Source organism: Rattus rattus, chromosome 7 (assembly GCF_011064425.1).
Source record: "Rattus rattus isolate New Zealand chromosome 7, Rrattus_CSIRO_v1, whole genome shotgun sequence".
NCBI lineage: Eukaryota > Metazoa > Chordata > Mammalia > Rodentia > Muridae > Rattus > Rattus rattus.
The window spans coordinates 70584298-70609099 of record NC_046160.1 but is presented as its reverse complement, the minus strand read 5'-3'; the positions used below and the strand labels follow the sequence as shown (position 1 = coordinate 70609099).

Genomic DNA, 24802 nt, shown 5'->3' with positions numbered 1-24802 from the left:
AATATCAGAAGCTACAATTATCAAGTCTCACCCAACATGGCTGCCTAATATGATTTGAACAAGGATGACACCAGGCAACAAAGAATGCAGAGAATGAAAGTCTTCCGAGGGAATAGCGTACTAAATGGAACATACACATAAATAACATTATGCAGACTGAGCAGATTGTATTATTTATTTGAGAAAGAGAAAGTGAGAAAATTTTTAAAAAGGTCATTAATTTATAAGAAAGCCAGGATAAGAGTATAGGAGTCTAGAAGGAGAAAAGAGAAGGGGGAATAATGTAATGTTATTATAAACTTTGAAATTTTTTTTTTCCCCAAGACAAGGTTTCTCCATGTAGCTCTGGCTATTCTAAAACTCCATCTGTAGACCAGGCTGGCCTTGAACTTAAAGATTCATCTAGCTCTGACTTTAGAATACCAGGATTAAAATTATGTAAAAATAACCCCTAAAAATAATCTAAAGTTTATTTTAACATATAGAATGTTTAAGTTTTCCACTTAATATTTTCTTTTATTAATCTCAATAAGAGACTTTATAAAATAAAATTATAAAGGTGCTGACAAAAAAATACAAAACCCTCTCATTTAAAACTAAGCTATCAGTACTAGCTCAATAACAAGACAGAAACCCAGAAGAGTCTGTATCTATTAACAAAATCAAATGCATAATGTAAAAAGTCTGATAAAGAAAATTTGGGGGCTGGAGAGATGGCTCAGTGGTTAAGAGCACTGACTGCTCTTCCAGAGGTCCTGAGTTCAATTCCCAGCAACCACATGGTGGTTCACAGCCATCTGTAATGAGGTCTGATGCCCTCTTCTGGTGCATCTGAAGATAGCGTACAGTGTACTCATATAAATATAATAAATAAATATTTAAAAAAAAAAAGGTGTTGGAGACATGAAAAGAAAATCTAGGGGTTGGGGATTTGGCTCAGGGGTAGGGGGCTTGCCTAGGAAGCGAAAGGCCCTGGGTTCGGTCCCCAGCTCCAAAAAAATAACCAAAAAAAAAAAAAAAAAAAAATTTGGGCCAGGAGATTATAAAATCTCTTTAATAACCTTAATTGCCTGCCCATATTTCTTGGGAGAACCTCTAATCTAAATTGTTTGTTTTGGGGTGTGCTATACAACTGTCAATCCTAGAACACTGCCTTGGTCTTTTCCAGGGCCACACTACACTTTCTGGTATTTCTGACATTTTTTTACTGCTTTATTTCAAGAGAATCAAACTTTCAGAATTTTCAGAGGCTTTCTGTCTAGAAATGTCCTTAGTCTGCATCCACCTTCCTGATTCCTGAATTTCTGCTACAGATTGGGGGTGTCTAAAAAGTCTTGTCCTTCAAAACTTTCAAATGGCTCCAACATTGTATTTCAGCAGCTGACAGTACTAGCAAAGACTTGGGCTAGCACACTCTAAGCACTTGTTTTTATCGACAGCCATTGTTAAAAGTTCTCTCCGAAAACAGTCTGGCCTTCCCTTTTCATCCTGATGTTAGCAAATTTCATAAGCATGTGCCAATGCAAAGGTTTTTCTTGTTTAAGTACAAGATCAGGAAAAGAGGACAGAGTAGTACTACTAGTTTTTAATGAAAACTTTGTGTGAAAGGAGTTTGCCTTAAAAAGTTTAAACTAAATATTTATACATTATAAAAACAATGCCATTTCAGAGAAAGAAATAATTCCCCCAAACATATACTAAGGCTCTAAATGTGAACTTTTTGAGTCTACAATTTTATTTGTGGAAAACTAACTTCTCCCAAAAGGCAAAATATTTATTTATGTACAAGAATATAAACTACAGTGCTGTTTATAAAACTAAAACATTAGCACATACCAGTGCCCATGTAGGAGATAAAGGATGTTATAATCTTTATGGTAGCCAGTAAAGGAATGCTAAAGTATATGTAACATCTAAAATAACAGAGTACAAAAGGTACAATAAAAAATGTAAATAGTGAGATGAGCCACTTAGATAAATTATTTAGTTAAGAACATGAAGCTGATCCATTGAATTTCAGAATATCCAACTGTGGGGCTGGAGAGATGGCTCAGCAGTCAAGAGCAAGGGCTGCTCTAGGGCTGCTCTATCTGGGGACCAGTACACTTCCCATCATCCACATGGTGAATCCAATGCCCTTCTCTGGCCTCTGCAAACACCAACCAGGCTTACATGCTACAAAGACAAACATGCATGCAAAATATCTACACACAACATAATTTTTAAATGCTCATCATACATCCAATTATAGACAAGAGAATCAAAAGATGGCTGAAACAACTACATCAAAAGAGAAAAACAAAGTGGAGATTGGAAAAGGCTCAAGAAATATGCTAACTGTCTGGCATGGTGCCACACACCTTTATTCCCAGCACTTGGGAGGCAGAGGCAGGAAGATCACCCAAGGTTCAAGGCCAATCTGCTCTTCATAGCCAGTTCCTGAACACTTACGTCTACACACAGAAATTTTGTTTCAAATAATAAACAAAAATTTTAAAAAGGGCTGGAGAGATGGCTCAGTAGTTAATAGAATACTGGTTGCTCTTTCAGAAGTCCTGAATTCAGTTCCCAGCAACCATATTATGGTGGCTCACAATCATCTGTAATGAGATCTGATGCGTTCTTCTGGTGTGTCTGAAGACAGCTACAGTGTACTCATATAAATAAAATAAATCTTAAAAAAAATTTAAAAGAAATAAATCAACAAAATATAGTATGATATCATCTAAACTGGTTCCTATGATGCAAAGAGATTAAAAACAGAAAAAAAATTACAGATTACAATTTAATAAAAAGCAATATTCACTAACTACAACTGTGTCTATTCAATGTACTTACAGTTTATATATAAGTATTCAGTGTATATCTTGACTATCAGTTTCTCACCAAAGCCAAAAAATCTTAAGGTGAACAATATAATCACTGAACATTATGTTAACATTAAAGGTATTATCCAGGGAATACAGAATTCTGGAAAGATGTTCTTTGACTTTCCAGATGTCAAATGTAGTTCTTTGGACTACATCCTGATAAATATACCAAAAATGCATGTAATACACACCTAAGCCATCAAATCCCTGAGCTGAACACAATGCAAAGACCACTAGTTGTTGGTTCTCCTGATACCACCTAGGAATTGCAGCTTGCAGCCACCACCCAGTGTCATGAATAACAGTAACTTACCATGTCTATCTAACCCTAGCCTAAATAAAGATTAAAAATACAAATGCAAGATACCACCTCTATTGACTACCAGTTTCTCACCATCCCAAAGCCAAAAACTCTAAAGGTGAACGACTGTAAGTCAGAGACAATATATACTATTTTTTTTAGCTTCTCAACAAGACACACTATTTTAAAAGTTTTTTTTTAAAAAATTCAGACAAGGCTTTAAAACGAAAAGTATCACTAAAGATGAAATGAATCACTGATAAAAGAGGGTGTCTAGCTTACAGAAAAATAGATTAATCATGAAGCTATATACTATGAAGAGCATGACCTCAAAAATAGATATGTACATACACACATGTATATGTGTGTGTGTTGTGTGTGTGTGTGTGTTGTGTGTGTGTGTGTATGACTAGGTGGGTAGGTATCCAGGGAGAAATAGACTCCATTATTACAAAAGGATTCTTAACATAGCAAATTGTCAGCACTTATTACTACTAATACAGAGATTTATACATATATGAATTGTTAATAGGAGAGATTGAGCAACAGCATTAATAAGGCATGTATAAAACAATCCATATCACCTGTGCAGACATGTTTTGTAAACAGCTATATACAGAAAAGTAACAATTTTAGTGATTATTCATTTGTTCAGAAAAAATGTCCATGTTTTATATACTTCTATATGAACCATATTTCACAATAAAGTTTTTTAAAGTTATCATTTTTTTCTCTTTTTCAAAGTTCATTCCACAGTAGCAAATCCTCAAGATAAAATATAAAGAAGCACTGTGAGATGGTGCTCTCATTTAATCCCAGGACTTGGGAAACAGAGGCAAAATTTCCCTGAGTTCAAGGTCAGCTTGGTCCACATAGCAACTTCTCAAACAGCCAGGACTAAAGCCAGACTGTCTTGAGAGAGAGAAGAGAGACAGGCAGATACAGAGACAGAAACAGATGTTGGCATGTTTCAAGAAGAAACAAGAAAAATATTCAAGATTATAAACTACAGTAAACTGAACCCTGTTATAGTCTAGTTATTTCCAAAATGTATAAATATTAAGCAAAATGGAAGCAATCTCAATGTACATACACAAACCTAATGCACTACTTTAAATTTAAAAGAATATACCACATACCTATATATATTAAAATAGAGTAAAACCTAAAAGAATACTTCCAACTTTAGCAAAAATCACAATCAGATTTGCTTTTAACAAATGCCAAAAGTAGTTCTATGGAAAATTTGTCCTATTAGTCAACTATTAAAGAGAAAGTCCAAATCAGCTACCACTTTAAAGTAATAATCTGTTGCTAGAATAGATTTTATGTATGTGTGTGTGTGTGTGTGTGTGTGTATCTCCAAAACAAAAAATGTGGTATATAGTTATGGTTAAATTTAATTATTTCAAGACATAAGATAATTATACTTCATGAACATACAATAAACTGTACACACAACTTAAGCACGTTTCTATGTTTATTAAACTTTTAAATTTATCACGCAAAGATTTCTATTTCATACTCTGCCGTTGAAGAAAAATAATGTACATCTCCTACTCATATTTGCTTGTCCATCATTACTTTATCTAATGAAATAATTCGTATTATCTCACGTTTTCAAAATTAGCCTCAATTAAACTTATTGCTACACTATTTACATAGGATGCAATCTAGTTTGGTTTCTTTTGCTTTGACAAATATCATGACCAAAAGCTAACACGGAGGGCTAGCATCCATCACCCAGGAAGCAACCAAAGGAGCTGGAGGCTAGAACCTTGAAGCGGGAACTGAAGCAGAGACCAGGGAGTTACCCTTACTGGCTTGCTCTCCATAGCATGCTTTGGTTTTCTTCCTTATACAAGTGAGGTCCAACCTGCTCAGGGTTGATAAAACACACAGTGAGTGATCTGGGCCCTCTCACATCAATCATTAATCAAGAAAATGTCCCCAATTTGATGGAAGCAATTCGTCCTTTGATCTACCCTCCTCTAGTCACTCTAGTGACTTAATAATATAGTAATATCCAGTGCAGGATGCTAGCCTATGTAACGATTACGTAACTGTCCTTTTATCTGAGGTTCACTCCAGATGGCAGTAAGAAACTTTGCAAAGTGAGTAACTTGTGTACAGGTTAAAGGCGTCCTTCCTTAGCTGTCTATCTACCACCACCGGGGACTATTTGACATAAAAATGCTCAAAGGGACCCTTCCAAAGGCCTGTTCTCTTAGAAACACGCGTTTCTTCTATCACCACCCTAGCCTATCCTGCTATCTTGTAATCTACTCGACTTGAAGTACTTCACCAATACCGTAAGGTGGTGTCATCCTCCAGTTAGAAAAGCCAGTTTTTGGATTAGTGAACCCAGAGTATGCAGTTGTATCTTACTACAGTAGGCACTGGGCATACTGAGCTACACTGCGGTTTTGTCTCGCACTATGAAGAGTGAAAGCTATGAAGCGCTTAAGTGTCCCGGAAGGGCATAAAGTGAACCCACGCTCCAGCCAGGACTGAAACCTTAACTCTTCACAGCCTGGAGGAAAAACAACCTACACTTCTCAGAGTTCGGCCTTTTTAACTTTTGAAAGACTACACGCCATGATGCTGAAACCTGGAGAAGGAGCGGCGTGTCACCTGTGAACGCCGCGAGCGGGCTACCAAAGGTGGCCGGCACTCTCGCGGTCAATTCTTAAGCAAGTACTCCTGCATCTCCAGGGGCCGCGGCCGGAAGTCCCGATCGGGCTGCAGCCCACTCTGAGGTTCTCTCCCTTCCCCTTCCCCCTCACCCCCTACCGCTCCCGGTCCACGCCGTTACCTGTGGAGCCACGGGATCCTTAAGGGCCCACTCCGCTCACGCAGTTCGCGGGTCCTGTGGCGCCGCCACCGAGGGAGCCAATCGCCGTGCGCCCGCTGCGCGCCTCTGAGTGACCAAAAAGGGCGGGGGGGGCGAGAGGAAACGTGCTGCACGCACGCGAGAACCCGCGCGGACGAGGCTGCACGCACCGAGCATGCGCCAGCCCGGTGGCTGCAGGGGGCGGGGCGGGGCGGGGCGGGGCTTCCGGCGAGCTCGCGGACCTACCGATTGCTCCGAGAAGCCGGAGTGGAACGTGGCCTGGAAGTCTTGTTCGATGGGAGGGGCGGGCAACTACTCCGCGCTAACTCTGCCGAAACGTGTGGTTCGTGAGCTCAGCCTCCCGTAGAGGATCTTCACTGGGCAAAACTGTGGTTTCCGTCTGCGTAGAGAGATTTGTGGCGACCGGAGGAAAGGTCCTGCGAAGTGAGCCAGAGTGAGACCTAGATGTTGGCCAAAGAATTCAGAAAAGCCTTAAAGCTGGTGACATATTTACTTCAGGACTAGAAAGAGTGTACTCTAGAGTATGTGCGTTCTCAATGTTCAATCTCAGAACTAAAAAGAAAAGCCTAAACGCCAGGGTTATTTTTATTGCAAAACATAGGTTTTAGCATTCTAAGCTCTACCCCCCCCCCAGTTACCAGGCAACAACCAGGTATGCCTGATACTATAAATGAGGCTACTTGCCCCCTCTTGCTCTTACCCTCTTCCCTCCCCATTCCCCTCCCTACCTCTCTCCACGTGATTATGGCCGGCTTCTACCCCTCCCTCCCTCTTAACTCCCCTCCCCATGCTCTGAATAAACTCTCTACTAAGGATTGTGTGGCTGTTCCCTCAGGAGGAATGGATGTCTCGGCATGGGCCCGCTGAGGCACCTCCTTTCCTCATGCCTCACCTTACCTCCATAGAACATACCCCCTCCCTTTATCTTTTTATAAGCATATCAATAGGAATAATGTGGAATTATATTGGAACTGATATAACTGGTGTTTTTCTCCTTTTAAAGAGAGAAGTGGTGTCCCCAAGCTGCCCAATCTGATCTAGAACTCCTACATCCCACCTTAGCCTCTTTGCTGGGACTACAGGTCACTGACGCTCTGGTGGTTTAGTATTGAAATATTAAAGTCACTTACTTAGTATTTTCTATTCACTGAGGGCATACTGCATGCCAAGTAGTCTTCTGGATGCTGGGGTAACAAGATTACCGATAATAGTACTTTTTTACAACCCCCAGCAGAAAATAAGCATAAGGTGGTGACAGCCACCAAAGCTAATAGACAAAGTTAGTGGAAGACTTGATTTTGGCTTACAGGACAATAAGAGGTAGTCCCCATCATAGTAATGAAGGCAGGATGGCAAAGTGACCAGTCATCCCCAGTCAAAATGCAAGAAAACAAGTGGAAAACAGGGATGGACTCCACAAGCAATAACCAGTAACCCATTTCCTCTAGCAAACGTTCACCTTCCAGAAGTGCCACATACTTCACCAAGTGATAGGAGGTATGAAGTATGAAGAAAAAGAGGAGATGAACAGACAAATTACTTGGAATAAATAGAGCATAATACTCAAAGTTCCGTTACTTATGTAACTAATGACTACTACTCTGAAGTGGCTTTAAGTGCATTTTTAAATTTTACTTATTGCTTTACATTACCCAGGGTTGTCATATTTTTATGAAATCAAAATAACATCAAAACTACGGTTAAGGGGTTGGGGATTTAGCTCAGTGGTAGAGCGCTTGCCTAGCAAGAGCAAGGCCCTGGGTTCGGTCCCCAGCTCTTGGGGGTGGGGGGGACGACTACGGTTAAGGTGGTACACCTCTGTAATTCTGAACCTTTGAAGAGTGATGGTGAATTCCAGGACAGCCTGACATACATAGCAAAGCAGTTTCCACACACACACACACACACAAAAAAAAAAAGTGGCACTAATCTTAAACATGAACCCTTGAATTGTATAAATTGTATGCTTCCAGTATACAATGGTGTCCTATCTGAGGGTTTACTGCTGTGAACAGACACCATGACGAAAGCAACTCTTACAAGTTCTTGGCCATCTTAGAATAGAGTTGCAGCAGCCACTGTGTACTTTTTTTTTTTTTTTTTTAATTTTTTTTTCGGAGCTGGGGACCGAACCCAGGGCCTTGCTTCCCTAGGCAAGCGCTCTACCACTGAGCCAAATCCCCAACCCCACTGTGTACTTTTTAAGACTGATCTGAGAAAACATTTTAAAGGGTGCTTGTTTTATACAGAGAGTGACATTCTCAATTCACCCCCTCTATTCAGATGAATTTGCAAATTCATAAGTCGTTGCCTTTGATGGTTGGGTTTTATCCACAGGTAACCTTTGATTTTGTCCCAGTGCAGAGTAGATGTCTCTTCAGTGCCACAGATCTCTTTAATGATCATGGCTGCTGTGTTAGCAGCCATCTTGTCTGCCATTTGTCATACCTTTGTGTTCTGCTTCCTGCTCTTTCTCAGTGTGGACCTGAATAAAAGCAGTGAGCAATCATATGTAACAGTTGCGCTGTAGAGTCTTCATGTATGACTCCTGAAGCAGGAGTCACTCCCTGAGCCATCTGACTTCACTGCCTGCCTTTAGATCCCTTTCCCCTAACTGGGCCGCCTCATCTAGCCTCAATAGAAGACGTGCCTACTCCTAATGCAACCTGATATGCCAAAGGCTTGTGGATATCCTTAGGCGTCCCGTCCTCTTCTGAGAAGGGGAGGAGGAGTGTCTGCAGAGGGGAGAGGGAGGGCATGGGAAGAGAGGAGGGAAGGGAAGCTGCTTCGATGTGGATGGAAAGTAAATATATATTTAAAGAGAAAAAAAAAAAGTAGTGAACAGTGACATTACATAGCCCTTTTCTGCTGTGACCAAACAGCCAACGAAAGCAACTTCAAGAAGGATTCTTGGCTTACAGTACAAGACACGATAGTGCCCATCACGGTGATGAAGGCAGCATGGCAAAGTGGCTGGTCATCCAGTCAAAATGCAGAGAACAATGGAATACAGGCTCCACCACAAATCACCAGTGACCCACTTCCTCACCGTCCTAGCAAAGGTTCCCCTTCCAGATGGTCCGGATCGCCCAAACTCTTAACAAGCCAGGCTGTAATCTTTAATAGGACAATTAGACAAGTAATAATGAAAGGCAGAAAAAAAATGTTTTCAATGTGGACAGAATGTGAAGAGGAACAGAGATCCAATGACCTCTCCCCATTTCCCAAGTCTATCTCTAGGGCCCTAATTAGAGGGCAACAGGTATGCAAAACTACGCAGGCATAATCAAAGTGTGGATCATTCCTTCAACATCAAACTCTCCTGCAGGGCCCTCTGTGAAGGTGATAGACCTGTGTGAATCCCTTCCTAGGAAACAAGATTATCTTCTAGCTGAAACAAGGGCTTTAGCCTTTGTCTTGCATGAGACTTCTGGGAAGATTCCAAATTCTTAGGGTCCGTTGCCTCAATAGTCTAGTAGCCAAGGAAAGGCACAAGTGTCTCCTTAAGATAGTTCCAGCCATAACTGTGTATGGAAATATAAAAGGCATCCCATGCTACGCTGGTGAGGCTCCTGCCGGCCGCCAGCCCCCTGTCTGTCTGAATTCGGGACCAAGACCTTTCCATTTAGCCAGGTTGTCTCATCACGCTAAATTCCCATGGCTGACTGATGCCACACCAGTCCCGCTTCCAAATTCCTGCGGCAGGCTGGAGTGTACTCTAGTACACCACACTCTGCCGCCATACCTTTCTCTGGAACCCAGTTGAGTCACCGCGTGAAGGCAAACACCACACAAACTTAGTTAGAATCAACAGGTACCACAACCCTATATTCTGTCTGCCTCCCTTCTCCCGCAGTCCGAAAAGGAAGTTCCTTTCTCCCACCTCCCTTCTACCTCATCCCAACTCGGAAGTCCCACCTACTCGCCCAGTGATTGGTCCCTTGAAATCTTTATTCATTAGGGGACAAAGTGTTCAAGCATAAGAGCCTATGGAGGATATTTCATGTCCAAACCACAGTAAGTGTAACGAGTGAGTTACTTGATGAAGATTTAAGGGAGTTTGTCAGCAGTCCAATATTCAATTCACATGTAATGTTGGGTTCTGGGTTGGAATGAAGATATAGATATGAGAGCAACATACAGTAAACACAAGAGCTACTATTAAAATTCTCAAATTGAATTGATTTGTGGTTGTCTTGCTTCAAAGCACCCATCTGTCGGCTCACAATATTTATTCTACTAGAGAAGCAGACACCCCCTCACTTGCTCCCGGTTCCTATAAAATCTTGCCCTGTTGAGGGTTCGAGGCTGTTCCACCTTCCCATCCTGCTGTGTCAGGATTGGATTGGAAGAAAGCCCAATCCCTAGCCTATTATAAAGAGACCTTAATGCGATTTTGCATCTGAAAAAGATCCTTGGTGGTGTTTTGCAGTTCTGGAACACTTCCGGGAACAACAGAATCTCATAACATTCTGGTACATCCTGGTACCATTTTATAAATCACCAATCACCAGAGGGAGGGAGGAAGGGAGGGAGGGAGGGACGGAGGGGAAAGAGACAGGGAGAGGAAGAGGGGAACTTGATCAGGTATGGGAGAAGAGGAGCAGAACAGGACTGAAACCCTGAAGGCCAACAAAGAGGGAGACCCTAGAGGAAGACCAGCAGTCTCAACTAACCTGGACCCCCAAAATCTCTCAGACACTGAACCACCAACCAGGCAGTATATACCAGCTGATATGAGGCACTGAATGGATTGCCATTAAAAATAAATGGATTTTTTTTTTTTTGGATTAAAGTGAATCTTGTTCCTTCTAGATAAGCATGATATTATTTAGTGGACACATTTAAAGAGCTGCACTTGTAGAAAGTTTTCTTTAAGAAATGTACAGAGACCTGGGAGGTAAGAGACTCTCAAAAGGAGGACCTTAGATGAAATGCCCTACAGTGGGGAGAGTTCAGCTCCAGTAGAAAGACAGGTCGGGGGCTGGAGAGATGGCTCAGTGGTTAAGAGCACCCAACTGCTCTTCCAGAGGTCCTGAGTTCAATTCCCAGCAACCACATGGTGGCTCACAACCATCTGTAATGGGATCTGATGCCCTCTTCTGGTTTATCTGAAGACAGCTACAGTGTACTTATATATAATGAATGAATAAATAAATCTTTTAAAAAAAAAGAAAGAAAGACAGGTCATCAGGTGGAGGGATGGGGTTGCCATCCCACAGCCAAAGCTCTGACCCAGAATTGTTCCTGTCTGAAAGAACTGCAGGGATGGAAATGGAGAGGAGCCTGAGGAAAAGGAGGTCCAGTGACAGATCCAAAGTGGGATCCAGGTCAAGGGGAGGCCCCAAGGCCTGACACTGTTACTGATGTGCTTACAAACAGGGACCTATCATGACTGCCCTCCAGAAAGGCCCAACAAGCAGCTGAAAGAATCAGATGCAGATATTTACACCCAACCAATGAACAGAAGCTGCTGACCCCTGTGGTTGAATTAGGGAAAAGCCGGAAGAAGCTAAGGAAGAGGGCAACCCTGTAGGAGGACCAGCAGTCTCAATCACCCTGGACCCTGAGATCTCTCAGACACCGGATCACCAACCAGGCAGCATACACCAGCTGATATGAGACTTCCAACTCACATACAGCAGAGGACTACCCGGTCTGGACTCAGAGAAGATGAACATAACCCTCGAGAGACTTGGGGCCCCAGGGAGGAAGGGCAGGTCTGGTGGGGCAGAGACATCCTCTTGGAGATTCGGGGGAGGGGAGCAGGTATGCGATGTGCAACAGTCAGAGGATGGACCAGAAGGGGGATGAAGTCTGGATTGTAAAAAATATAAAGAAACTAAAATTTAAAAACAACAACAGGGCTGGAGAGATGGCTCAGTGGTTTACAGCTCCGACTGCTCTTCCAGAGGTCCTGAGTTCAAATCCCAGCAACCACATGGTGGTTCACAACCATCTGTAATGGAATCTGATGCCTTCTTCTGGTGTGTCTGAAGACAGCTACAGTGTACTTATATATAATAAATAAATCTTTAAAAAAAATAAAAATAAAAACAACAACAATCATCATTTTTTTTTTTAATACTCTTTGTCGGGATGAAGATCTAACCAGGATCCTCACGCATGTCAGAAGACTGTGTAAATTCTGAGGTACCACAAACTCTCACATTTACCCTTCGCACCAGGAGAGACAACAGTGTGCATGGTTCTACAAACCTACCCAATTTCCCAGAGCTAGTGGTCATGAATCTTAGAAGAGAACCTTGTACTTCCACCTCACTGGACCAGCATGATGCCTAATGCTACTCTACTTACCCTTATACCTACAGCAAGTGCAGATTTCACCCCTTGTCAAAGAAGTTTCTCTTTGCAGCAGCCTTTTTATTTTAAGGCAAGGTCTTGCTATAGAATCCAGACTCAACTTGAACACTTCTCTTTTCAGACTCCCTGGTGCTTAAGTACAAGCATACAGCACCATGCTGGGCTCCAGACTTTTTAAAAACAGTTTAAGCTTACAGATATTTGAACAAATCGTAGAATTCTTGTGTTTCACTTTTGTCTGTCTGTGTATGTGCCTGTTTGTTTTTTTTTTTTTTTTTTTTTTCAAGACAAGGTCTCTTCTTATATCCCTGGCTGTCCTAGAGCTCACTCCTAGATCAAGCTAGGATCTACAGAGATCCTCCACCCTCTGCCTCCCAAGTGCTAGGATTAAAAGTGTATGGCATCACTACTCAACTTCATGTTGCACTCTTGCCTTATAGTTTCCTGTATTATTAAGTCCTTTTGCTACTTTTATGTATTTGTAGTAACTGATGAAAAAGACTGATACATTATTTAGTGGCTTGAAAAGGAATGCCCCTCATAGGGTTATCTATTTTAATGCTTGGTTATTAGAGATTTGCTTGAGCCTGGTTAGAAGGCCTTGTGGCATAGGTATGGCTTTGTTGGAGAAAGTATATCATTGGGGGTGGGCTTTAGGATTTCAAAGGCTAAAGCCAGGACTAGTGTCTTTCTCTTCCCACTGCCTGCAGATGCAGATGTAGAACTTTAGCTGCTACTGTAGCAGCATGTCTACCTGAAAGCCACCAGGCTTCCTGCCATGGGGATCATGAACCACACCTCCAAGTTCCAATTGAAGGCTTTCTTTTATTAAGAGTTGCCATGGACATGGTGTCTCTTCACAACAAGAGAACACCAAGACACATTCTAACTAAAGTCCATGGTTTACATAAAGTGTGCACATTCATAGGGTAGTTTCATTGTGTCTGCTAATGCATTGTATCCTGTCGCCCTCATATCCATATGAGGATAGTTTCACTACCTTGAACTTTCCCTGGGTTTTACTTGTTCATCCTTCTCCCCCCTCTCCGAACCTCTCAATAGTACTGATCTTTAACATCACCATGTGATGTGTTTGCCCTTTCCCAAATATAACAATATAATACAGATGGAATCACTGGGCAGACAGCCTTTTCAGACCAGTTTCTTTAATAGAAAATATTCATCTAAGGTTCCACAGAAGCTTAAATTTTCTTCCCCCAGTTTGGCATTCTGGGTCTCATGTATACCAAATGGCCTGTAACTTGCTATATAGCTGAGAATGTCCTTGAACTCCTGCTGCTACTGCATCAGCCTCCAACTGTCTAGATTACAAGCACGTATTACCACACCTAGGATCCTATTTTCAAGGCTCAATAGCTTATTTCTTATCTTTTATAATAATATTTTCTTAGATGTAAAAGTGGACCTTTCTATGTCCACCTCAGTTTCCAAATAATGATTATTCATTTATAAGCATTTGGCTTTATAGCTAGGCATTGCTTTCCACTAGCTCGTAACTCAATTATCCCATTTATACCAAGCTAAGTCCTGCCACATGGCTAATTAGTTACCTGTCTGTCCTTCCTGGCCTCTGGTTAACTAAATCTCCAGCCTAACTCCTTCCTTAGTTCCTCTCTTTCCGGAAGCCCCACTTTACCATGGCACTTTTTGCTAGAGGCCATAGGCTTTTTATTTTACCCAGTCAGAAGGTGATGGAGAACACTCAAAATACTAAGGCAGGAAATGCTTAACAAAACCAAAATCCAGCCTGTAATCAGATCTCTGTTGGTTCAGAAATCGGCATTTGAATAATACAAGGATAATCTTTACCCAGTGCACAAAACATTACTCCAACAGGTGTATGGTACAGAACAATTTGTTTTTCCAGCCACCTACTGAAGGACATCCTGACCATACCCAGGTTTGGACAATTGTGAATAAAATTTCTACAGACATTTGTCTGGAATATGTGGAAATAAGTGTCCTATCAATCTGGGTAATGAAAACGGGACACGTTTTTCTGGACCACTTGAGCGGAACCACAGTCAAAGATCAAGTGTGACAAGCTTGACAAAGTCAAATCATAAATATTGTATTGGGACTAGGAGGCAGAGGGTTAAAATAAGGCATAACAATGAAACATTTGTCAACTAGAGCCTTGGATACACCATCAAACTGAATTCCTTCTTAATGCAATTGAAAGCCACTGCAGGCTCGCCATAGGAGATTGCAATGGTCTGCTCTATGCTATTTGGAAACTGTAGTGAATAATGAATAGAGAACAATCTGGAAACTTTTCAGTAATCCAACTAAACTATACTATGCCTCAAGTAATATGAAGATACTAGAGATAAAAGTTGACCAGACATGGATGTATTTTAAAGGTAAAATTTGCAATATGGCAAGATATAAAAAGATTAGGAAATCTCTTCTAATCATAGAGATAAAATTTTTGTGTTTTAAAAAGAACTATTGGTTGGATGGTGATGTCATTTCAGAAATAGGAGAAGAAAGCAGAAGAAATGATTTGATGAGCTACTATAAAAAAAAATTATGCCAACTTCAATGGACTTTTATTTCTGATGATACCCAAGTAAGAATGTTAATACATATAATTGGTTGTTTAATCCTGGAGCTCAGGAAGGTCTTTGTTGTTTCCTTCTACATCTGGTAACAAGAATGATAGAGTCATCAATGTTGTATATTGTTTTTAACACAGGACCTAGATGAGATCACAAAGAGAAAATATGGGCTGGAGAGATGGCTCAGGGGTTAGGAATACTGACTGCTCTTCCAGAGGTTCTGAGTTCAAAACCTAGCAACTACATGGTGGCTCACAACCATCTGTAATGAGATCTGACACCCTCTTCTGGTGTGTCTGAAGAGAGTGTACTTATAATGTATAATAAATAAATACATTTTTTAACAAAAAGAAAGAAAAAATACCTAGAAACAAAAGTTTCTGACACACTCTCTTGAAGATTCTAATTTCTTTGAAGATTACCTATAAAGGAGAAGGTTAACAGAGAAGACTAAGATTTGATAATTATCCAGAAAAGTATAGTGTCCTAGAAGCCTGAAGGATATAATACTGAAAAATAAATAAATAAATAAATAAATAAATAAATAAATAAAAATAAATAAAGGGAGTGGCAAATGCTTTCAAATACTGCTGAGTAACCAAACGAGGTCAGAGAAATAACCTTTGAACTTAGCAACACAGCAGTTGTTGTTGACATTTTTTTCCCATGAACTGTCCTGATAGAAAAACGCTGTAAAACTATGGGAAATGTAATAGGTGATGGTAGAGTACAGATGATACGATATATACACACATATATACACATTATACACATACACCTACACATACATATACATGGCTTAGATTTTCTAAACCACAGACATTGTACCTGGTTTAGCCTACTAACAGAACTCCAGGTTTATTGTGGGTGACAATTTCTTGCACTAAAGGAAAAGTAAGTGCTCTGTTCTTTATCTCAAAATTAGCCTCTTCCCATTTTATTAATCTTGGGATTCATTGCTAGGGAATGGACAGTAAATGAAAGCCAAGTCGAGGGTTATCAAAATAAATAAACTTAAACAAATCTGTAGCTGGTAATGAGATTAAAGCAGTAATTTAAAAAATTAAAATATTCTAGAACTAGATAAAGTCACTGCAGAATTTCACCAAGCCTCAGAATAACTAATACCAGTACTAGTGTGATTATTGTGTAAAACAGAAAATGAAGAAATGGCTTTAAACACTCTGTGAACCCAGTGTCATGCTGACACCAAAACTGATAAACACACAACAACATCTGCAGGCTGATGCCCCTTATAAACAGAGGCAAGCATCCTCAATAAAATACTTGCAATCACAATGCAAATAGGTCATTCATTATGATCAAGATGACTTCATTTCAGTAATGTGAGATGATTTGAAACATATAAATCAATAATATAATTTATCACATAAACACACTCAAAGATAGAAATCACACGATCATCTCGATAGATACAGAAAAAGCCTTCTCAAAATCCAATATTCCTTCATGATAACGCCCACTGAAAGGCTAAGGATGCAGGGGGGTATAACTACAACGTAATAAAGAGTACATATGACAAATTTACAGCAACTATCATGTTAAATAGAGAAAAATTCAAACTTTCTCACTAGGATGGGGGAAAAAGACAAAGTTGTCAACTCTCTCCAGTCCAACTCAATGTTGTGCTTGAAGCTTAGCTCGATCAATAAGAATAGACATTGAAAGGTTGCAAATAAAAAACAAAAAAACAAGAAATCCAAGTGTCTCTGTTTGAAAATGATAGGATTTTATAAATAAGAAATCCAAAACAATCTACAACAAAAACCTCTTATAGCTGATAAGCATTTTCATCAGGATGCAAAATTAATACACAACACAAAACTCAGTCGTTTCCCTTGGCCTGTGCTTCTAATTCCAGCCCTCGGTAGGCAGAGGTGGGAATCTTTGTGAGTATGAGGCTGGCTTGGTCTGTAAAGCCAATTTCAAGCCAACCAAAGTTACATAGACATTGCCCCTCCCATCAAGATACACACACACACTCACACACACACACACACACACACACACACACACACACACACATCTTATATGCCAATAATATATATTTGAGGAGAAATCAGGGAAATAACCCTACTCACAACTGCTACAAAAATAAAAAAAATACCCAGAAAAATAAACATAACCAAGGAAACTAAAGGCTTCTACAACATAAACTTTCAGACATGGAAAAGAGAAATTGAGGAAGTTACTAAAAGATGGAAAGACTGCTTTTTTCATGAGTTGGAAAAATTAATACTGTGAAATAATTATCCGTCTGACCAAAATAAAACTACAATTAAGTGCTCTCTCATAACTCATTAAAAATTCCAAGGCAGTTGTTCATAGGCATAGAAAAAAATCCTAAAATATTAAGAGAAACACAAAAGACCAAAGATAACCTTGTGTTGAAGTTGGCTTCCCTGACATAAATGTGGCCATTTTATTTCATGCTTGCCAGCCATTTCACATTATTACTGAAGTTGACCATGTACCCTGTAATGGGTTCTGTGGTTTTCTTAAGAAACTTCACAACCATAAGCTCCACTTCGAACCAACCAGAATAAAGATCAGGTAGAACTGCTTTGTCAAGTCAGCCAAATAGCTTGAGTCAGATCCAATCACTGGGCCACACTGTCTGCACCTGTACCTGAAATCATTGTGGGTTTTGACTTTACAAACTGTCTCTGGGAAACATTCATGGACACAGTCTTCGCTCTGAGTGTAAGGCTATCCCCCTGATCAGTCATTCTAGGTGTGTGTGTTCAATAAACTATGCTTGCTTAAGTGAGATCGGAGTCTGAGTGGTTCGTGTGACGGTTCCTGGACCCCAACAAACCAAAACAATCCTGAACAAAAGTAATACTACAGGAAGAATCATACCTGATTTCAAGTTATACTACATAGCAATAGTAATAAAAAATAGTATTTATTGGTACAAAGCAGACATACTAGTGGAATAGAATTGAGTAGATAGATATAAGTTCAAGAAACTACACTCTAATAGTTTTAGTTCTCAACTTTACCAAACCTGGAGTCACCTGGGTACAGAGAACCTGAATGGTGGCTCTGATCAGATTGACCTGTGACTACATCAGGAAAGCATTTTCCTCACTGCCAGTTGGTGTAGAAGGGCTCAGGCCACTGTGGGTGGGCTTAGGCTATAAAGAAAGTTAACAGCAAGAAGCATTGTTTCTCCGTGGTTTCTGCTTCAAGCTCCCGTCTTAACTCCCTTCAATGTTGAACTGTAAGCTGAAATAAATAACCTTTTCTTCTCCAAGTTGCTTTTGGTCATGGTATTATTTTATTTTATCACAGCAACCAAAATCTATCTGGTTTTTAACAAAGGTGATAAAAATATATATTCAAGAAAAGACAGAATTGTTGCAGGATGTTTGATCACACTGTGAACCCGAAGATTGTGTTTTTACTGAAAAAAAAAAAAAACGAACAAACAAAAAAAAACAAAACTCGTTGTGGTATGGTTCGTCCCTAGCACACACCTTTAACCCAAGAGCTTTCTGTAAACCAGGCTTAAGTAAAGTCAACGCAAAATAAATAAATAAATAAATAAATAAATAAATAAATAAAATAAAATAAAGTCAAGAGGCAAAGCAAGCAACCAGCCGACAGGGACTGATCATAAGTAAACAAAAAAGGACGGACATTTCTGAAGTGTATTTTAGACAGCCTGAAGAAGGAGCCTTTATCCTTCTGAGATGTCAGTGGAGTAGGAAGGTCAGCTGGGTGCTGTCTCTCAGAGCTGGCAGGCTTCCACCAAAGCATCTGACTCCTGAATCACCATTTGGTAAAATCGTGGCAAAAAATGATCCCGATTTTTTGTTTATAAAACAACACAGCATCTTCAACAAACTATGTTTTGAAAAATTGATATAAAAATGTAGAAGGATGAAACTAGATCTTTAACTCTCACCCTGCAAAAACTCAATTCCAAATGCATCAAGGACTTCATCATGAGACCCGATACTGAGAAACTACTAGAGAAAAAGCAGGGCGTACCCTTAAACATACGTAGATGGGGATTTTCTGAAGGACTCTAGTAGTCCAGGAAAGCAGGACCAACAATCAACAAATACGATCCTTAAAGCTAAAAGGCTTTTGTACAGGAAACCAAAGACGACTAAAAATGTAGCCAGAATTGTAGGTCAGTGAGCTTTGAAAGGTATCCTGATTCCTGATCGAGATAGGTCGAATCCCCTGGGAGACCCCAAGGGACAGCAGGCACATTCCTAGTCTCCCAGGAAATCAGGACCCTCTCCTGTAGCTGCAGCTCCTCACAGCCCCGGTAGACAGATCAGTCATGTAGGGCAACGCCCCAATCCCCTCCTCCACAGGTGAGGAAGTGACAATGGTCACGTAGGCTCCAGACAGATCGATCATAGAAGCAGGACCACGCCCCTGAATATGTAGATGAGGTCCTCCCAAGCTCTCAGGCCAAATCAATAGGAAGTACCTGTTGCCAGACCCTGACCTATCTAAAAACTGTATTTAAGAATTGTGTTCAGAAGGGTTAAAGGTGTGCAGGAATTATTCCATTGTCTGGGAGCTTCTGTCATAAGACCTGTAACACCGCCACTTGGGGAAGAGATCTGCTCTCCCGAAATCGGAAATCGTGGCCAAAAACTCCCCTGCACCGCTTTCTGGCTAATCAGTCTCCTGCTGGCTCAGCCTGGCTGGAGCAACCAAAGCAGCAGGGGCGAAGAGAGCAGGACCAGCTGCGAGGCAGGGGAAGCAGTCCCCTCCCTGCCCCGAACATAACCAGAGCACCTAGTCAGGCCATAGATAGCAGGGGAAAGCCCCCAGCGTGCAGCACCACACAGAATGGTGAAAAATCTTTAACAGCTATACATTTGACAGAGGGTAGGTCCCTAGAATATATAAAGAACTCAAGAAACTAAATACCAAGAAAATGACTCGGGCTGGAGAGATGGCTCAGTGGTTAACAGCACTGACTGCTCTTCCAGAGATCCTGAGTTCAATTCCCAGCATCCACATGGTGGCTCAAAACCATCTGTAGGGGGCTGGAGAGATGGCTCAGTGGTTAAGAGCACCGACTGCTCTTCCAGAGGTCCTGAGTTCAAATCCCAGCAACCACATGGTGGCTCACAACCATCTGTAATGGAATCCGATGCCCTCTTCTGGTGTGTCAGAAGACAGCTACAGTGTACTCATATACAAAATAAATAAATAAATCTTAAAAAAACTGTAATAAGATCCAATGCCCTCTTCTGGTGTGTCTGAAGACAGCTACAGTGTACTCACATATAATAAGTAAATCTTTAAAGAAAAAAGAAAACGACTCAATTAAAAAGGGAGCAACGGATCATAACAGAGAGTTCTCAGAGGAGGAATACAAAATGCTGAGTAGGGGTTGGGGATTTAGCTCAGTGGTTAGAGCGCTTGCCTAGGAGGCGCAAGGCCCTGGGTTTGGTCCCCAGCTCCGGAAAAAAAAAAAAAAAAAAGAGCCTCTCCTCTGAAGGACTCCAAGGACAGGGGCCAAGCATGAATAACAAAATGCTGAGTAACACAGAAAAGTATTAAACATCTTTAACCCTCAGGGGAATGTAGATTACAACTTTTCCCAATATTTCACTTCATCCCAGTCAGGATGGCCACCATCAAAAAACAAATGACAGCAAATGGGGCAACAGCTATGAAGAAAGGATTCGCAGCCATGTTGGAAATAACTTGGGTTGCTTTTTTTTTTTTTTTTTTTTTTTTAAATTCTTTTTTTTTTCGGGGCTGGGGACCGAACCCAGGGCCTTTCATTTGCTAGGCAAGCGCTCTAACCACTGAGCTAAATCCCCACCCCCTACTTGGGTTGCTTTTTAAAGATCTAAAAACTGGGGCTGCATGCAGAGATGGCTCAGCGGTTAAGAGCACTCACTGCTCTTCCAGAGGTCCTGAGTTCAATTCCCAGCAACCACATGGTGGCTCACAACCATTTGTCATGGGATCCGATGCCCTCTTCTGGTGTGTCTGAAGACAGCGGCAGTGTACTCATATATAATAAATAAATCTTAAAAAAAAAAAAAAAGATCTAAAAACTGAAGTACCATATGACGTATCTGAAGAACTCAGAAAAGAGTGTATTCTTCTACAGACCTCATCTATGTTCACTTTCACTCTATTCATATTAGCTAGGAGATGGAGAAGCCTAGACAGCACTAACAGATAAATAAATATTCGTATGGTGCATATACACAATGGAATTTTATTCAGGTAAAATAAATAAAATCATAAGTTTTCAAGAAAATGGATGGAAAGTAAATAAGGAAAATCCGAGTGAGATAACCAGGTCCAGAAAGTCAAAGGTTGTATATTGTCAATATGTGGGTTAAATATTGCAATGTTTTAAATTGGTTGTCTAAATTGGAATGTCTATTGGGTGTCTACCTGGGAGCAAGAAAGAAAAAGCTAAATGGCAAGGGGGTCAGGAGTACAGAGAGGCCTTAAGGCAGTTGGAGAGTGTAGAACATAGATGTTATGAAAATAAAAGGAGGGAATGTGTGACGTGACAAGGTTTCCACAAGGGTGGGAGGGGTGGGAGGGAAGGTATATGGGAATGGATAACCAGAACTGATGCTGGACAGAGAAACCACGTAGAAACCCCCTGTGTCTTAATTTTAAAAACTCAATTTTAAAGACTTTGAATGGAGGCACCATGCATGGATTGATAATGTCAATACTAGAGGTATTACTTAAAGCCTAATGTCAGATGTGGAGGACCACCCTAGGAGTCAGTGACCAGGAAGGCTTCATGGCTTCCCCAAACCATACAGGTTATAGCTATTGCCATGGCTGACCACCAGAACTACTTACTAAGACCCTATTTTGAGGACACGCCTTGGTCTCAGAATACAGAAAACCCATGCTGTAATTGAGCTGCAAATTTCCTCTTGCTGACCAGTAAATGGGGGAGGAATGTCAGCAACCATTTCTCAAGCTTTAAACCTTGCATCCTACAAAGCCAACTTGGCAGGTAAGAGGCAGATAGTAACACGACTGTTTCGGGGATCCTTGTATTAGTTTTCTGTTGCTGTGATAAAGCACCAATACCACGGCAACTTATATAATAAAAAGGTTTATTTGGGCATGATTCTAGAGGGATAAAAGTCCATGATGATGGTGCAGAGCCATGACAGCAAGCAGCATGATGGATATATGTGGGGTGTGTGTGTGTGTGTGTGTGTGTGTGTGTGTGTGTGTGTGTGTGTGTGTAGCAGAGACTAAAAACTAGTGGGAAAAAAACCACCTTTTAATACTCGAATTCTGTCCCTGGTAACATATTTCCTCCAACAAGAAGACTGCATTACCTGAACCTACCCAGACACCAGATGAGGATCAAGTGCATAAATGCCTGAGTCTATGGAGAACATTCTTTTATTCAAACCACCACAACAAACAACAGACTTTTATTGGATCTAAAGCCTACTCTAGTGGTGGTGGTAGTGGTAGGGGGTGTTCATGCCCGGTACTGTGAACCTTCAAAGGCCTGTGGCTGAAGTAGTAGTTTAAACTAGGGATAAAACTACCCCTTTTGTTTTGACCTGTCAAACTGTCTCCTAGATATTTACCCAAATCCTAGTGCTCCCCTCGGTTCTGGTGAAAGAAGCTTTCTCTCCTCGGTGAATGGCAGTGAATACAGAGGCTTGTGTCTGCCCAAGGCACTGAGAACAAGCGATTCTCGAGTGTTCAGCATTAAATGGGATGCAGATATCACCCACTGTAAGGCTCAGAGAACGTCAGAGCGGAGGAAGTGGAAAGAATCCGCGAGTTGAACGGATACAGGAAGCCATGAAACACTGCAGCAGTGGTTTGAACAAAAGCTGTCCCATAGGTCCATAAGCGCTGTTGGAGATGTAGCCTTATTGAAGGAAGTGTGGTCACTGGGGCTGCCTTTAAGATCTCAGATGCTCGGGGTTGGGAATTTAGCTCAGCGGTAGAGCGGTAGAGCGCTTGCCTAGCGAGCGCAAGGCCCTGGGTTTGGTCCCCCACTCAGGGGGGAAGGGGGAAGGGGGACAGGGGAAGGGGGGACGGGGGAAGGGGGGGACAGGGGGAAGGGGGGACAGGGGGGACGGGGGGGGACAGGGGGGGACAGGGGGGACAGGGGGGACTCAGATGCTCAAATTACACCCAGTGTGGCATTCTCTTCCTGCTGCCTGCAGATCAAGAGGTATCAGCTCCTTCTCCAGCACCATGTCTGGCCCCATGCCCCATATTTCCTGCCCTGACAATAATGAACTAAACCTTTGGACTCTATAAGCTGGCCCTAATTAAGTGTTTTCCCTTATAAGAGTTGCTGTCACAGGGGCTGGGGTTTAGCTCAGTGGTGGGCTTACCTAGGAAGGCGCAAGGCCCTGGGTTGGTCCCCAGCTCGAAAAAAAGAACAAAAAAAAAAAAAAAAAAAAAAATTGCTGTCACAGCAATAAAACCCTCACATTACCTGGCCAGGGCACTCACTAATCCATAACTGCTGGGGGTGCCTGAATAGGGCATTAGAATGAGCCAGTGAGCATTCAGTCACAGATGGGGCAAGGGCTCATCGGTCTCCCCCAGTGATGTAACCACTGGTTAGTTACTCAAGCTCCAGTGAACACCTTTACTCCTGTCCCCATACAAGTGGCCCTGGTTAAAGCTAGTGAGTCACAAAGCAAAACCAAAAACCAGAAAAACACAAAAGTGATAGGGAGGAAGAGTGTGGCTGGTGGTGGTAGAAGAAAGAAGAGAGGCAAAGGGATATATGGAGCCAGAATGTGGCATGTAATGTTTCATATATATGTGTACATACATATACCTACCGGCCTACCTTCCTACCTATCTGTCTACCCAGTTCAGCCTGCCTCCAGCTGGTGACTCACTTAGTATAGAGTGGGGAGTGGAAGTCAGTGTCTAAAACAAGTTATTCAGGAAAGTGTATACATCATATAGAAGGGAGTACGGGAGGGTTTTTTTTGTTTGTTTGTTTGTTTTTTCCGGAGCTGGGGACCGAACCCAGGGCCTTGTGGTTGCTAGGCAAGCGCTCTACCACTGAGCTAAATCCCCAACCCCGAGGGGTTTTTTTTGTTTGTCTGTTTTATCGATAATATCATTTGAGGCCCTAAAGTGTGCTTGTGTGTTGATAAGGGGGCCTCATCTAAGAAAAAAAAAAAAAAGAAAGAAACCAAAGTTGTGAGTCTTCATTGCATTCGTTATAATTAGGAGAGAAGGGGAGAAGCATGATTAAACTCGGGAAGAAATGGCTGCCTGTAGGGAGCCGTATTGGATTTGGGCCTGGCCGTTTTGTGACCATATAGCTCAAAGTGGCTACGTGACTCTTGCCCACACATACTCCTCTAAGAGCCTCTCCCATGAATTTACGGCACAGGAAGATAACATTCACGGGATGCTTCAGCCTAAGCAAAAATCAGTTATCTCCTCAGTCAACACCTGGTGTCTCCACCACCTGACCTCATCGCCTGACCTCTTTGCCTCCAGCTAGCACTGCCTATACCCTCATCTTCCCCTCCTTCGTGTTTCACAAAGGTCACTCCCCCTACCTGAAAGCCTTAAAAGCTGTAACGTTCATCCCAATAAAGGAGACCTTGACAACAGAACTTTTGCTTGGTCTCCTCTTCACCCCCATTTGGCCCACAGATAGAAAGCCTCTTCGGGACCCTGAATAACTGGGTCCCCGCTGGTGGGGACAGCTGCCTTCATTATATAGAAGGGAAATTGGTATAACAAAAGACAGTCATTTTAAAGTGAACAATTAGGGCTGGAGAGATGGCTCAGCGGTTAAGAGCACTGATTGCTCTTCCAGAGGTCCTGAGTTCAATTCCCAGCAACCACATGGTGGCTCACAACCATC

At 41.6% G+C, this 24802-nt stretch overlaps 1 protein-coding gene across 1 annotated transcript in view; it reads right to left on the bottom strand.

The window, feature by feature from the left end:
- Mipol1 (mirror-image polydactyly 1) overlaps window positions 1–6197 on the bottom strand; it is a 292380-nt gene extending 286183 nt beyond the window's left edge. Inside the window, exon 1 of the mRNA XM_032907776.1 lies at window positions 5987–6197. The gene's annotated coding sequence lies outside the window, so the exon portion shown is untranslated. The remainder of the gene's footprint in view (window positions 1–5986) is intronic.
- Between the last annotated feature and the right edge of the window lie 18605 nt (window positions 6198–24802).